Consider the following 10,859-nt stretch of genomic DNA (forward strand, 5'->3'; position numbering starts at 1 on the left):
TTTATCATTCCTTTTTTCTCTAATTAAATTTTTCCGAACCTTTTGAGAATAATTTGCATGCATCATGCCCCATAACCATTAATACCTTTAATTCATTGTGAATTGTGAAAGAAAACGAATTTTCTTTCATAGCAAGTTTTTTTTTTTTTTTTTTTGGTTTGTTTTTTGGGAGGGGGGAGGTAATTTGGTTTATTTATTTATTTGTTAGAGGCACTGGGGATTGAACCCAGGACCTTGTGCATGCAAAGCACGTGCTCTACCACTAAGCTACGCCCTCCTCCCTCCCAATAACAAGTTATTAAATTCAGAAAATTTAACATCAATACAATACTTTTCTTTAATCTATAATCCATGTTTTATCAATTGTTCTAATGACATCCTTAATGGCATTTTTTAATCTATAGTACTGAATTCAGTCCAGGGTCACATATTTCATAGGGTTACCATGTCTCTCCTTTTTTTATTGAGGTATAATTGACATACAATATTGTATTAGTTTCAGGTGTACAACATAATGATTTGAGATTTGTATATATTGTAAAATGATCACCACAATAAGTCTAGTTAACATGTGTCATCATACATAGTCACAAATTTCTTTTTCTTATAATAAGAACTTCTAAGATCTACTCTGAGCAATTTTCAAACATGCAATACAGTATTATTAACTATAGTCACCATGCTGGTCATTATGTCCCTGGGACTTGTTTATTTTATAATAAACCATTCTCACCCATTTTACCCTCCTCTCCTTCTCTGGCCACCACCAATCTGATCTCTGTATTTATCATATCTTTTTAGTCTTCTTTATATTTTTTACAAAATTTTGAAATCTGTCTATGTTGGAAATGATGGCATTTCTGTATTTGTTTGTTTGGGTATGTGTTGCTTCATTTATGATAATGTCCTCAGCTATTATGTCAAAAGCTGCCTTTTTTTTTTTTTTAAATGCATTTCAACTCCAAAGCTATACTGGGGGGAAAATAGCAAGCATAAATCAGAACATCAAAGTGAGTCCCACCATGCCTACAGTGTACAAATAGCTGTTGATGAGTTTGCCATGCTTACTGAACTGAATAAGTATAAAAGCTTTTCGTGTGCATTCCTATTTTCAGGCCCAACACAGTACGTTAACCTCAGAATATCAAATTGAATCAGGGGTTCTGAGAAGAGCTGCCTGCAAAGCAGTTAGAATGACACTCTTCATTACGCTATCAAGATTCGGGTTTCAGACAACCATAACTGGGCCTTTTCTAACCTCTCACCTACAGTCAGATACACACAGTGACCCAAATCAGTGATTGCCTTCCCCCAAGGGCTCCGTGCCTCTTAAAAGTGAAGTCCACCGAGGCCCGTAAAGCTGAGCCCGAAATTGTTCAGAAGCACCTTTTCTTGATGCCATTATTCCTGGCGAGGCCCAAATAACCAGCCCCTGCGAAGCTGCTGGCCACACAGTATGTCAGCACATATTATGCAGTCTGGGGCTGAGCGGATGTGTCAGCTGCCCATTAGACCACACAAAAATAGAATTGCCGGGCGCCTGAAGCATGAAGCATGATATTAGATAAAGTGATGAAATTTCACTCGATTAAAGAGCCAGGTCAAGGACAGTTACCTCAGGAAATTCCTTTTTTCCTCGAATATTCTCGCAACCTTGATGAATTTATCATTTTCTTGCTTATTTTTCATTATCGTCTGGGGCTTTATGAACAATAAAATGTGCTCTCCACAGGCACTGACATATTGGAGTGATCAGAATCATAGGTTATATTGATTCAAAGAAAGAAAGGAGGGGGAAGACGGAATTGACATTGCTGCAGGTCACAAGCCCTTGGAAATGTTGGATTGATTTGTTTAGACAGTTGTTTGATTTCTCTCTCTTTCTCTGGCTGTTTTGGTTTTTTTTTTTTTGTTTTTTGTTTTTATTTTTGTTTTTTCTAATAAAAGGAGAGGAAAAAGAACAGAAAAGGATAATCTTTTTTATTTTAGGCCAGTTGAAGGAGAGGAACAGAAGCATATGGCTTGACAGAAGGTTTTATTTTTATTTATTTGATTTATAAAGACAGGAGAGAAATGCTTCTTGCAAAGGGCTTCTTTTATCAAAAGGACTTGCAGGCTGAAAGTAAATGACTGCATACCTGCCTTGCTTCTTAAATCTTGGATGGAAAACCACAGCTAGTAGGAGTAAAACGGTCTGGTTGTTCCCCCCACCCCCGTAGGGAAAAAAACATTTGGTTAATTAGTCCTGTACTCTGACTTAATTTCATTTATAGTAACATTTGAGAAGCAAAAGAAAGGAAAAGTGAGTATTCGGATAACTGCAGTTTCACCCTTCGAGCTTAATAATTCCTCCAGCCCCTCTTCCTCCCCTCCTGTCCTGCCAGTGAGGGAGGAGGTTCTTAAGTCAGTCCCAGTGTCCTGGGACATCCCTGAGGGAGCGGTACTGAGGCCAGCTAATCAGATCATGTAGAACTCTAATTCAGTTGGTTCAGCTGCTCCTTCTTTGGGTCAGAAAATCCACAGTTGCAAATGTGCTCATCTGGAGGGTTGAGGACATTTTGGAGGTATAGGCTTTTGGCAACACTTGAGGGTCATCACACAACTCAGTAAATAATTGAGGAGCCTTTGTTCAATCAGTTTCCCAGGCCATATTTCAACTTTGGTGCTCCAGTTTCATTCTGTGTATGTAGGCTGCTTGAGTTTTAAGATTCCTCTTTCTCCCTTCATAAAATAGAAATATTAGCATATCATACCTCTTTTAGCTTTTAAGACTATAATGAAGATGAAATAAGGGCATCTGTTTACAGGCATGTTGAGTTTTTAAGAGGAAAAGTATTATCCAGATTCAAAATGGTGTCATGATTATATTAATTTTTAATACTAGTGGACAAAGAACTTGTGTGACCCAGTGAGCTGCGCTTGCTTGGAATGTGAACCAGAGACACACTTGAAATTTACACCTGCTTTTTTAGGAAATTCCTTATGCATTATATGAATATTTCTGTTTCTATTAGTCAAACTTCTTTTATGACAGCATTTCCTAGGTAGGAGTTGATGATGTCCAAGGAAGAAATATGTTAAATGATAGCCTGGTGGGATGGACAGGAAATGCAGACAGGCTTCTTGGGTATAATACTGGTACCTTGGTGTCTTCATAATTAACAGAACAAGAGTTAGAGGGCAAAAAAATTTTTTTTTAATTACAGGAGAAAAAGTACAATTACTTGCTACATAGAAATGTTAGACAATTGCTTTTGGATCCGATCAACTGTAATCTTTCTTGTCTTTTTCCCCTGGAGCCAAATGGGGTTTTGTTTTTTGTTTTTCAAAATATTGAATTGGTTTGAAAGATCAGAAGGCAGTTGTGCTAAGTTTTCTATTATTAGCATGGAAGTGATAACAGCTTTCTTATCCCTTGGGAGAGGAGGTGGCAGTTGGAGGCTGAGGAATTCTCAGTGTTGTATCGGCAAGCTTTTCACCAAAACCAAAGCAGGAAAAAGAATATCTGCCTGGAATAAAATGAGGAGTCTGTTACTTTTTCTCAGTATAATGTGAGGAATTAAGATGGAATAATCAGATAAAAGTGCCATGAAATGGGAGGAATTCTAAACTCTCCCTTCTGTGTTCTGGGTGAGTTGGATTCTGGTCTGTTGGAGGCCAAGGACCACTTGGCTGCTACTCTCTGTGTTCTCAAGGCTCCAAGGGCCAACTCATCACCTCCTATGTTTTTCAGTGGGCATTTGCTTTGTTTGTGTCATGTTATTTTGGCCTAATAAAATCCTTCACTCAGCTACTGAATGGGGTAGGTCCACACCAAGTGTTGGTTGGCAAAGTAAGGGTGCATCAATTTTTTTTTAAATGCAGGAGGAGGCCTTTGACACATGTTTTCTTCCTCTTCATCAAACATATGGGCAAGAGTTGTATTCTACTTCTTGTCCTCTTCCTTACAGTGAAAATTACATGCTTTATCCGAGCAATAATTTTAAAAAATTACATTGAAACCTCTCATTGGCACCTTTAATGAGCACAATAGATAGAAGAATATGCTTATCAAAATGCATCCTCCTTTTCTCTATGATAAACTCAGTAAATATTCCATTAGAAAAAGGGTTGGGTTTCCCACGTGGGTTGTGAAATCTCTTGGGTTATATTAAGGCTGTATGCAATTCAAAGCAGCTCAAAGCCTCACTCAAGGGAATGGGTGCTTTTTAGTTTTGATTCTTTCCCAAGAGGTTCTGATTAGCCCAATGCTCATTTGGTGCAATATGGAAAGGAAATTTCCTACAGGCGACTGCAACAAAGCCTCAGTTGAGTGTTGGCTACCTTGGGAGAATCAGGTCATTCTCGTATCTGCTGGGGAGACACATACTTCTTGAGGGAAAAGGATTGGGAAAACAGATTCCTCTGACAAGTGCAGAACTCCTGTGTAGAATATTCCCTACAGTGCCCAAGGGGAGATTTTTGTCCTTCTGATCAAATCATCTTTGCATTCTCTTCTTCTTTTTAAAATTATGGGTTTTGTCTTATTTATTTCAACATGAGAACTAGAAGGGCAAAATGCTCAAGTTGTACATTCTTCTAATCTGAAGGGTTCATCATTTCTGTTCTAAATACTGATTTCTGTCATTTCGGTTGGCAAAAGGAAGAGACATATTTCTTTTTCTCTCCGTGATGCTTTCAGTGACATGACACACAAATGATGGACTATGTGATGATTTAACCAAGCCTAATCTTTCCACCTGGAGGCACACACAATGTTTAAAGCCTCAGTGAGTCCTTATTTAGTTATTTACTCATTATTTTTTAGATCTTTCTTGAGAAACCAGGGTACTTGAAATCCATCAACTTTTAAATACTTTAAACCCTCATTTTTCTTAATATTGAATGAGCAGCTCTCTTTGTAAGCCAAAGTAGTCAAGTTCTAATTACAGAGAGATTCTGCAGGCATTTCAATTGTGATTCTTTCATTCTTTAATTGCTGGAGTTTTTGTATGACCTCTTCTTTATCAGGGCGTTGCGCAGAGAAGAAATTGCATGTCCTTCGATCTTAAGGTTAATTCATCAGTCACATCCCTTTGACTGATTATTTTCTTTCCCCTGTACCACACAGCATAACACTTTCTGCTGGTTTCAGCTAGCATCGTTCCCGTCTGGTTTCCTGTGTTGCAGGTAATGTGATATGCCAGGGAGTTTGCTTGCAGCCAATGCTGGATTGCTTAAGAGCACTTGAACACTTCTTGAATGACGTGAGACTTCCTCTAACACCACTGACATGGTGATTCCTTTAGGACAAGACACGCCACAGTCTTTTTTTTTTTTCCTTTCTCCTGTCTTGTCCAGGTAGGAATCAATATAGGAATGAGAGAAAGGAAAATGAGGTAGGTCTCACACATCTGGGTTTTAGTTTAATCCTAGCCACATGGAACATTAAAAATTAAACTACATTTGACATGGCCTCAGGAGAGATTTGCCAGTGCCCTAGATCCAATGGCATTTAAATATCATTCAGGACAAAGTTGCAAAATGGCCAGTTGGTCTTAAAACTCATCACGAAGTGTGGAAACAAAGAGGATGAAGAAATAGCAGAAACATATTTTGTTTAGGAAGGCCTTAACAATTCAAATGTGGTCAAAAGAGTTCTCAGTGGCCTTATCTGAGAGATGTTGTTAGTTCAGAAGAATGACAGTTATTACCTGAATCCAACTGAGGCAGAATTTCAGATCCTAAGCAACAAACAAAAGAAGAGAGATGGGAACTGCTGGTCCGTGACAGACAGAGGGCCTGTGGTCACGGAAAGTGTCATTGAGAAGATGACATTTGATCACGACCATGAAGAGAAGATCAGGTCGACCTTGTAGAATCTTCCAGGTAGAGATAATAGCAAGTCAAAGGCTGTGAGGTAGGAATGTACCTGGTGAGTTTAAGGAAAACTGAGGAGACCAGGTTTTCCTGGACTGTTGCTGTAAGTGGGGAGATAGAAGGAAATGTGAAGTCATGAGGGGCTTTTCTTCAAGACACTTGACACCAACAGGGATGATGCAATAGAAAGGAAGACGTTCATGCTGTAGAGAGAAGGCTTGCAGAGGAAGTTTCAGCAGTTAGAATGGACTAAGAGACAGGAGATGGAACCTAGTATACATGTGGAAGACTATATAGCCTTCCATAGGGTTCCACTGTAGCAGGAGGAAAGCACAAAGGCACCATTCCAGATAACAAAGGAGATGAGTGTTGGGAGCTTCAGAAGTTCTCTTCTGATTTTTTGTGTATGTATGTGTTTGTGTGCGTGTGTGTAAATAAAGTCATTGAGCTTAAAGATGGGGAATATGTGTTAAAGATCTGAGGAGAAACAAAAATTCATGAGATAGTCATCTAGGACATTGGTTCTCAAAGTGTGGTCCAGACCAGCAGCATCAGCATCACCTGGGAATTTGTTAGAGATGCAGTTTCTCAGGCCCCACCTGAAACTGACTAGTTCTGAAATTTTGGGAGTGGGGCCCATTGAGTTTTCATGTATCCTTCAGGTGATTCTATGGTAGCCTCAAGTTCAACAACCACTTGTTCAGGGTAACAGGAGAGTGATGGATTATGGGAATGTTGTATGATTGATGGGCAGAAAGAAGGACCTCCTTGATGACAATGGTCAGGATTTTAAAATGAGATCAGTCAGCAAGCTTATGTGGCTTTCTCCAGCCAACCCGTCTCTGTGGGTTGACAGAGCTGGCCAGTTAGATTAAATCTGGCCAGAGGCTTTTTGCGGGTGAGAACAATGAGACAAGATTGTTAAGAATGTATGCAAAGGTGTAACATAATGATGGGCCATCACAAGCAAGGTGAGAGAGGGGACCCAGGAACCATGAAAATATATGATTAATGCCTAATAATTCCTTGTGGGCCTACAGTTTCTTAGAGTTGGAGTATTAGCATGAATGAACTGGAAAAAGAGAATGCTTGAAATTGCAATTATGGAGAGATTACATTTTCTGGTAAAAACAAGTCTAGGGTTTGACCTTTGGTGTGAATGTTGAGGTAGAACAGGAGATGTGAGAGTTGGAGGATTGGGCATCAAGAAACTGAGAGTCTAGGATATTGGAAAGATTATATATATATATGGGTACTGAAGTCACCAAATATATTGGAGAAGTGGCCATGATCCAGGAGCAAAAATCTTCAAGGAATTAGGGGAGTAACCTGGGGGTCTGTAGGTGACTGCAAGTTGGAACAGTAATTGATAAAGACTAATGATATGACATTCAAAGATGAGGAATTTTGTTGTTGTTGTTCTTGTGGTGGGAGGCAGGCAGTATGAAACCAGAGAGACACCTATCCCATTTTCAGGCCTGGTATTGCAAGAGTCTTACAAGGTACAACAGCCACTTCAGAGGGCTAGGGGAAAAGCAAGTAGTTTCTTGAGAGGAGACTCAGTTCATTTAGAGCAAGAAATGAAAGTTCTGAGAAGAAATGAACATGAATTCCAGAAGGCAGTGTGGAAGGGTCCCAGGAATTGGGATTGGGTGTAGAGTGGATGAGAAAAGAGGAACTATCAAGAGAGCTGAGGAAAGAGTCCAGGAACATAAGAGGTGGTTGGGGGTCTTGGCTTCTTGGGGGGCCTAACATGCATCAGAAAACATGGCAACTCAATTTTGCCTCAATGGTCTTAAAGTAGATGTTGAAGACAAGGCTGGGAGTGTTGTAGGACAGTGAGCTGTGGGGGTCTTGCCAAGAGCACTCTGAGGCCCTCGCTTTCACTCCTGCAAATGGTGGTGTTGAGACCAGGAGTGGGAGGTCTTATTCTCAGTATCTGGAAATCTAGGAGAGATGTGGAGGCTAGGGAAGGGTAATTTTGTTCTATTAAATGTGTGGCTGACTCTCCAACTAGAGTAGATTTGGAAGCATCTATTGGTAAATGGTGTTGGAAATGGGTTAAGGACCAGATGAGTCAAGGCTACTTTCGTTTCAACACCCTAAACCATGACCAACTCAAAAGTTCTGGGGTGGTCATACAGGTTCCACTTATCTATTATTATCTTTTTTAAGCCTTAAATGTGAAAAAGAAAAAAAAAAAAGATATCTGAATTTGTATCCATTTATCCCTTCAGTTTTGTGAGATCCAGTGAGTGTATCTCAGGTATATTCATTGGTATAATATCCAGCCAGAGAGACCACTTCAATCCATGTTGGGGCCCCATTTGTTCCCCTGGCATGTTCATACATGAGGAAGTATTGGGTTTCTTTACTGTTGAAGAGATGCTCTTAGAAACCAGCATGGTTTGATGGCTTGAGTACAGGTCTGGGGTTAATTAGCAAATGAAAAAGTAATGATTTGTACTTTTCTGAGGATGCACACCTGGTGTGCAGAGATTGGACTACCAAAAAAGTAGTTGTTTTAGATGCCAAATACTTTCAGAACAGCTAACTCCGGTGGAAACCTCTTCAAATCTGGCAAGAAATTCAAAGTCTCCGGACTGTAACTCACTCACTTTTCACACTATAAGCTATTGCTCTGTGTGGAAATGCTCAAAAGCAATTAGAATTCTTGTAATGTGTCTTTAGTGGCATGATATTGTATGCAGACTGATAAGTCCCATTAGAAAATGCACTCTTCCCCCACAGCTAGGCTTAATGTGTGGCAAGGGAAGAGATTGATGCAAAAATAATACCTCTTGATGAGTCAAGATCAATTCTAGAAGAATTTCAAAAAGAATTATGTACTTTCAAGGAAATGGGTAATGGAGGAATCTCTGGACAGCTGCTGGCAATATTGAGTATCTGTAGAGAGTTGGAAGGATGGGAGAAAGAGATCTGCTTCTGTAAGGCCTGTACTGAAACAAAACAAGAGAAAAATAAATGTGAAATGACAACCAAAAAAAAACCCCCTTAAAACTTGAAAGGAGGACTTACCTTTAATGTGGAATGTCAATTATTTTCTCCATCAGTTCCCTTTTCTTACTATTACTACCAACCACCGTTAGCTTCTTTCCCAGATATTTTCCATGTTTAGAAAATATCATTTTGAAAAACACAAATGGAATCAACCTATAACTATTATTCTGCAATTTTGTTTTTAATTTAATGTAGTTTGGACATGATGATTTACTATAATCTTTGGTTAGATGTTTAATGTTCTATGTATACTTACAGCATAATTTATATAACCTATCCCTATTAACCTTTAAATGGCTTTCATTTGGGACTGTTACAACAAAACTGCAGTTGATATACTTGTGCATATATTTTTGTGCACTACGGCAAGTCTGTCTGTGGGCTAAATTCCTAGAAGTGTAATTCTGGGTCAAAGAGTACATTCATTTTATTTAGCTTGATAATATGTTTTATTTTAGGTTCAAAGTGTTCTTATAAATCAATAAGTAGAAGATGAAAAAATATAAAACTAAATAATGAAAAAAGGTATATGACAGGAAAAGAAATACAATTGGTTAATTAGCAAATGAAAAGGTCACTCATAATTGAAGAATGAAAACAAGATACCATTTTACCTATAAAATTGATAAATACTTCTAAGTTTGATCTCACATTTCATTGGTGAGGATGGGGAATCCAGGACGGTCACATGCTGTTGGTGATATAAGCGATCATTACTTGTTTTGGAAGGTGCTTCAGCAGTAGCTTTGCCAATATTTTTACTCCCTAATGCCCTGTCACTTTGCCTGGAGCTACCTACTTTCTTGATTAGAGAATGATCTTTAGGCACTAATTATAGTTGATTTTTCAGTTTGGAAAGCTGTCTGACCTCTTACCTCATTATGAATTGATTTACTCATTTAATTCTGAGGCCATTTGGTTTCATTCATTTAATAAATGTTTATTAGGCATCTACTATGTGCCAGTGGGAACACAATGGGGGACATAGTGATGACTAGCAGTGGATGTGACAGACAAGGCCTCTGCTCTCAAAGAATTTGTATGCTAATGGAGGAAGATGGCAATAAGCAAATACACAATTAGGTTTATAATGTACAGCAGGAGGTGACAAGTACAGTAGGGGAAACAAAACAGGTAAATTGATGGCGAGTGACTGGAGGACTGTTTAGATAGGATGCCAGAGAGTATCTCTGAAGACGCGATATTTAAGCTAAATGATGAATGACAGGAAAGAGGTGGCTATGCAAAGACCTGGAAAGAGCCCACCAAGCAGAGAGCACAGCACAGGCAAAGGTCCTGGGGCAGGCAGGAGGACCAGTGTTATGGCATGAATTGTGTCCTCCCAAAATTCCTGTTTAAGCCCTAAACCCACCCCCACCCCCCTACCCCGGCTCCAGTGTGACTGTATTTGAAGATAGGGCCTTTAAAGAGGTACTTAAGGTTAATGAGGTCATTAAGGGTTGGGCTTTAATCCAGTATGACTCATGTCCTTGTAAGAAAGGCAAGAGTCAGCAGGCATGTTCATGTCCAGAAGGAAGGCCATGTGGGGATGTGAAGACACAGCAAGAAGGCAGCCCTCTGCAAGCCAAGGAGGGGGCCCTCCAGAAACCAAATATGCCATCATTGTGATCTTGGGCTTCCAGCCTCCAGAACTGTGAGAAAATGTCTCTTAGCTAAGCCACTGGTCTGGTAGTTTCTTATAGCATCTCGAGCACAGTAAGACAACCAATGTGGCTGAAGAGCATAGTGACCAGGAGGCAATAGGGAGGACAGAGAGTTTGAGATGTAGGCAGGGGCTTGGAGGGCTGAGGTTAAGAGGCTGAGTTCCATTCTAAGTGTGATGGGGAGGTCTTTGGGGAGGGAAACATTTAAATCTTGCTCCAATTGTTTTAATGAAAATGGAGTAGAATGAGCAAATAGGAATTAGAAAGGACATGAGGAGGCCTTCACAGAATTCCAGAGGAAAGAACAGATGATGT

General features: G+C 39.5%; 1 non-coding gene across 1 annotated transcript; it reads right to left on the reverse strand.

Annotated features, from left to right (window-relative positions):
- Window positions 1-205: 205 nt before the first annotated feature.
- TRNAA-UGC (transfer RNA alanine (anticodon UGC)) lies at window positions 206-278 on the reverse strand. Its single transcript has one exon. It is a non-coding gene; the product is annotated as a tRNA-Ala (tRNA).
- Window positions 279-10,859: the final 10,581 nt, after the last annotated feature.

The sequence above is a fragment of the Camelus bactrianus genome, chromosome 4 (assembly GCF_048773025.1).
Source record: "Camelus bactrianus isolate YW-2024 breed Bactrian camel chromosome 4, ASM4877302v1, whole genome shotgun sequence".
Lineage (NCBI taxonomy): Eukaryota > Metazoa > Chordata > Mammalia > Artiodactyla > Camelidae > Camelus > Camelus bactrianus.